The 6,000-nt window shown below is 46.9% G+C and overlaps 1 protein-coding gene across 1 annotated transcript in view; it reads right to left on the bottom strand.

Moving 5' to 3' along the window:
* PRR5L (proline rich 5 like) overlaps nucleotides 1-379 on the bottom strand; it is a 45,944-nt gene extending 45,565 nt beyond the window's left edge. The window contains exon 1 of the mRNA XM_066583488.1: nucleotides 324-379. The gene's annotated coding sequence lies outside the window, so the exon portion shown is untranslated. The remainder of the gene's footprint in view (nucleotides 1-323) is intronic.
* Nucleotides 380-6,000: the final 5,621 nt, after the last annotated feature.

Here is a 6,000-nt window from a genome sequence, read left to right on the forward strand (position 1 = left end):
AGGTGGCCCCAGTAGTAAGTGTCCCATATATAGGTGGCCTCAGCAGTAATAGTGGCCCCAGTAGTAAGTGTCCCTTATATATGTGCCCCAGTAGTAATAGTGACTCCCATAGTGGCTCCAATAGTAATAGTGACTCCAGTAGTAATAGTGGCCCCAGTAGTAAGTGTCCCTTATATATGTGCCCCAGTAGTAATAGTGACTCCCATAGTGACCCCAGTAGTAATAGTAGCCCCCTTAGTGGCTCCAGTAGTAATAATTTAATAATCCCCCCCCCCCCCTATTGGCTTTGCGTCGGTCAACAGCCGTACAAGTATTCTACTCACCTAGCCTGCAGGTCCGGTCCCCTCCACGTCTGTGCTGCATATAGGTTGGCACACAGGAGTGGGTTAGCTGTCAGACTGCACTGCCGTCACAAGACCAGACCTGCAGGCTAGGTGAGTAGAAGCCTCATGGCCGGCGGGCCGGATTCGGCCTGCGATCCTTCTGTTTAACTTGTGGTGTACAAGAAATAACATTCCTATGAAAACTTGGATTCTCTCATGTTGGCCTCATCCGCCTCTCGGCAGCCCTTACTGTATACTGACGTGCCAGAAGTCATGGGATAGCAGGATGTAGACTGGTGATGAAGTGGTGTTAGCTCAGGTGACGGCTTGGGATGCCCACACCTGTGTAAGCTGTGAGGTGTTATCCTGCGTGTTCATGGTGAGGCAATTATCAGAGTTGGAACGAGGCGCGATAGCGGGTGCCAGATGTAGTTGTACAGGCATTTAACATCCTCGGTCCACAGAGTTACATGTGTACAGGGAATGCTTCATAGAAGGCATTACCACCCACAGTGGGCAGCGCAGTGTCCACCCACGGGGGCTTAAAGGGTTGTGCCAGAATCTCCAGCTATCTTCTCTTCTGTGGATATCCTGTGGATAGGGGAGACCCCACACATATATCCCGTAGGTCAGCGCAGCATTCTGTAGCTTCCATGGAATATGGGGGCAGAAGACCCACCAGAGGCCTCCGTTATCACCACAACACCGGGCACAGCGCCCCATCTGAGGACTGGCAACATGTGACGTGGACCAATGGGTCACGGTACCCATTGTTTCGGGCTGATGGTAGGATTCATGTGTGGCGCAGACCCCATGAAGGCACGGACCCCAGTTATCAACAAGGCACTAAGCAGTTGATGGTGGCGCCATACTGGTATGGGGTATATCCTCATGTGTTGGGTCTGCTGGTCCGCCTGAAGACGCCATTGACCTGGGCTCGCTACATTTCACTGCTTGGTGACCATTTGCAGATGGACGGTCTGAAATTCTCGAACCGCGTGAATAAAGGCTTGGCGCTCATTTACACGTCCGTTGCTGTGCTTGGAATGAGAATTCGGACACAAGAAAAAAATCGAAGGCCCGATTTTCTTGGAGATCCAATCACTGCGTGGCCTGGTCCTGTCTGTGACAATGGACGCGAAGAGGACTTGCAGTGATTCTTTTTCTTTGGGCCGTCGATCTGTGTGGACAATCGGTGGTGTGAATGACCTTCTAGGCTATCCATGGGATACACGGACAACACATGGCGCAAAAATGAATGGCCCCTTACGTATATTCACACGCAGCAGAAATATCACAGGCGTAGGCGCACTTACGTGTGCATTTCTGAATTGGGCGTTGCCTATATGCACGCGCATGGGTGTGTTTTACTGTACTTTTTGCATGCGCATTAGCTCATGCATTCATTGAAATGGGCGATTAAGTTAAAAAGTTCAATATGTGATATTTTGGTGCACAGGAAAGTAGAGCATGCTGCTTATTATTATTTCATAAACGAATTGCGAAATTACTAATTGAAATCAATGGGTTCTATTCAATGCGCTATGCAAATACGTTCATGTGATACAGGCCTTTATAGGGTGGCAGGCACATTAATTTCTGCAATCCTCATAAAACACATAAAAACGCTTGTATTTACTGTTTGCAGTTCAACACTTTTTTTCCTGTAGGGCAAAAACATATACGTTAACCCTTTGCAATCCAATTATGGATTCAAGGTTTCCTAGGGAGTTTTCTCTTTCTGCCACTATATAATGGCGCCATCTGCTGGCTAGAGCCAGTACTGCGGTATGGGACATGCTGGAGAGGCTCCCGACAACAGAGCGGCCAGTAATATGCAGTAAGAATACCCTGCCGGACGTCTTCCGACATCAGAAGCTGTACAGCCTTCAATCAGAATGTCTTCAGACGTCAGACAGTGGATTGGAAAGGTTTAAAGGGGTTGTACCATAGTTTCAAGTGATCCCTCATACACAGGATATGCACAGGGTAGGGTATAATTTGCTGATCGGTGGGGGTCCAAGCACTACTCTCAAGAATGGGGGTTCTGTAACCCTTGCCCTTCTTACTTTACCCCCCGCACTGAGGAGTAGACTGAATGGCGCGGCACCCACTTGGGGATTTTCGTCATCCCTGTTGAAATGAATGGAGCGTGTGCGGCCAGCACTTCATTCATAGTGACATCACTGAGGGTGCAGAAGCAACCCCCGCAGTGACAGAAGAGTGGGAGGCCCGTTCTGAAGAACAGTGGGGGTCTCAGCAGTGAGACCCCCACCGATCAGCATGTTATGTCCTATCCTGTGGATAGGGGTATAACTTGAAATTCTTGTACCAGCCCTCTAAGCATATGGAAAGGTACAGCCATACGTCTCCATACATTTTCCATTGACTGCGTTTCACGGCTGACATCTGACAGTGTGGACGGGCCTCACCGGACCCCGATTTCCCTTGCAGCCCTGCAGCTAACAATGTGCTCTTATGTAATTGCCACTTCAGCAATTCCCTGGTTCTTGGTCTGAACTTGGCACTGGGCTATAAGAATGTCAGACACACAAGGCAGATTTCACATTCAGACTCGTCACAAGGTTGTCTCATACTTACATTTTTGTTTTCGGGACCCGGGGGCAAACAATCCATCTTCTGCTTATCTACTCTGCAGTCTGGAATGACACAAATTCCCCAGATGTAAGTGACCTCACGTTGTCATTTCCCAACATACACCTGGCGCCAAACCTGAAATAGCTGGTGCCCTCAAGTCATCGGTGGGTCAAGAGTTCAGGGGTCCCCTTGGATGAAGCCCCTCTATTCCCCTGATGCCCGGCTGCGGGTGTATTGTGGGCGCTCCTCCAGGAGGTTTTATGATTTTATCTCAGTGCAGAACTTGATTTTCATGTCTTCATATTATATCATCTGGCATGGCTGAATATATGTTTGTGCCAGATGATATAATCAGCATGAACTAGTGACATACACTGAATGGCCACTTTATTAGAACACCTCCCCACCCCCCACCTGAGCCTCTTCATGATCGAGCTTTCTGCGCACCAAAGTTCCCCATAGAAGTCAATGGAGGGTGAACAATACGCAAAGCGATACGTGAAGCACTGCGTAATTCCGCTGGACAAAGGACACATCCGAAACTAATTAGCCATTTGGACTCGGACCGACATCGCCCTCTCAAATCTGCAAGTCTGATGCGTTTTTGGAGAAAAAATGCCTTGCATCACTGTGCATGCGAGTTTCATACGTAATGCAGCAACTAGAAGAAGCAGCAGTATGCAGTCCTAAGCTCTTGCTCATGACCTGAAGGTTGCGAGTTCAATCCCTGCATGGTCCAGGTAGTTGGCTCAAAGTTGACTCAGCCTTCTAAATGAGTAGCCAGCTTGCTGGGGGGTAATAAATAAATTACTTGAAAGCGCTGCAAAATAAATTGGCGCTATACAAATAACAAGTCCCTTCCTGTCCGCAGGGGCCAATATTCCTGCAGAACAAAATTTTATCACCAAGTGGAATCAACACCATGATGAATTGCTGCAGTTCTGGAGGCCAAAGGAGTCCAACGCTACTAGATGGGGCTAATAAAGGGGCCGGTCAGAGTATATGAAGGAGTCATTCATCAGAGACATAGATTACAGCTCTTGAGTCACTGATCGTTAATGCCAAATATTTTATTAATCCTCCTTTCGCGGATTTCGAGGAATTGATAGCAGCGCTGCTCTCATGGCCGAAAGGCTGTTGAGGTCCATTTAAGCACCAAGACGTTGGCGCAACTACATCTCCATCCCAAGTAGTAACTGCATCGACGCAACGTATAACGGCGGTTTATATTTAGCTCCACAGATACAGTAGCGGCTGCTGTATATCCTCTCTTGCTGCCATCTTTTATTGATCCAGTCCACTTAAGATAAACAATAAAACAACTTTGAGAAGTAATGTTGATTGAAAATACGTCCCCGTTTTGTGTATGCAGCCCCTATGCAGAGCTATGTATCTCCAGTGTCGTGACTCTGATTTTCGGTGGACTTCCCCTTTACGGCCCAGGGGCAATTGGCTTCTTTGTCGCCTACAAACAAGGATAAGGGAGTTGTCACTGTTAAACCTGTGATAAGTCACTCTTGTGTCTACTTTCTGTGTTCTCATTAATTCCTAATGATGCACTTGCCATGTTTCCTAAACAGCGGGCCTTCAGCAATATAAATACCCGAATGTTGGTACAACACATTATATATTAATGGCGTGTCAAGGTTGACATGGGAAGCCTAAGGAAATGATAGTGTATAGATAGCAGGAGACAACATGCCGTAAATCTACCCCACAGGTGTGATGTTATGTAATCTAGCAGGTTAGGCAGTGCTATTGTTTTTGTAAATGTTTTCAGATATAAGCCCCACCCCATACTATCTTAGCCACACCTACAAAACCATCTTTAAAGCCTACCTGAGTTTTCAACAAGTTTTCTGTGATACCCCAGGTTCTCCTTACCCTCATTTGATGCTGTTTGCAGCCTGCTTTATGTCTATAACTTTATAACTGATTTTCAGGTGTCTTCCTCATTTTTCTGTTGCTTTGATGTTAGCAATCCACTATCATGGAGGAGGCCTGTAGCAAGCCTAGCATTCTGCCAGTAGTTCACTGTCCTGCACTTACTTTCCATCCTGTATTGCACTGTCTCTGGTCCAATCAACAGGAAAGCAGTACTTAAATGCATGCTGCTCTGCCTTCTTAGGACTGTCAGGCATTTAGAGACATTCTGCCCAAATAGTTAGTAAAGCAACTATATTGTGTATGTGTAATGTGTGCACACAGATAGGCACAGACACATCCACATGCTGTAACAGCAGGAGATGCAGAGACTATATCACAGTGTCTGCAGATCTGTCAGATGCAGCCTCTGAGTGCAGAGGAGCTGCCTGTGAAGATAACCCCTCCCTCTGTTGCTATGAAACATCCCTATGCACTAGTTACTAAGGAACTCGGTACCTAACCACTAAGAGTGGATTGCAGAGAGCTGGAAAGGAGACCCCTAGTGGTAGCCACTTCAAAAGTGATTTAAAGTGGTAAAGCAACAACATTTCTGATGCAGGTATATTACAGAAATGATGAGGCTAGCACAAGCTAGTAGATGAGCAGAAGTTGTCTGCAAGGTTAATGCCCCTTTAATCTTAACCTGAAGACTATATGCCATTGATACAAATGTTGTTCTGAATTGTTCCAAATAGTAGAAGACTGTTTACATATTAGTGCTGCTGTGAGGTCAGAATTTGGTGCAAGCAGCATGAATCAATGACCCCTTCCTGTCAGCTGGTCAGAACATGTCAGTACATAATAGTGCCGCCATACAGCTAACTGTGGTTAGCATGAAGAGGTTAAGGCCAAGTAAAAGGTAGTGCCATTGAAATGAATGGCGCAACGGTGCCCATGTGCGACCACCGCTGCCTTCATTAAGGAATGCTCTGGACCCCAGGTTTCAGGATTGGTGGGTGTTCCAGCAGTCGGACCCCAACGATCAGCAAGTTGTGCCTTATCCTCTGCATTTGTTAGGGTGGTGGATTTTGGTGCAGATTTTGACAAAATTTTTGACACAGTGTTTGGTGTGGATTTTCTGCTACGGAAATCCTGCGCCAAATCTACTACACGTGAACGCACCCTAACGGTGCCAGCAACGTACTAACAGTAT

The sequence above is a fragment of the Eleutherodactylus coqui genome, chromosome 11 (genome assembly GCF_035609145.1).
Source record: "Eleutherodactylus coqui strain aEleCoq1 chromosome 11, aEleCoq1.hap1, whole genome shotgun sequence".
Taxonomy (NCBI): domain Eukaryota; kingdom Metazoa; phylum Chordata; class Amphibia; order Anura; family Eleutherodactylidae; genus Eleutherodactylus; species Eleutherodactylus coqui.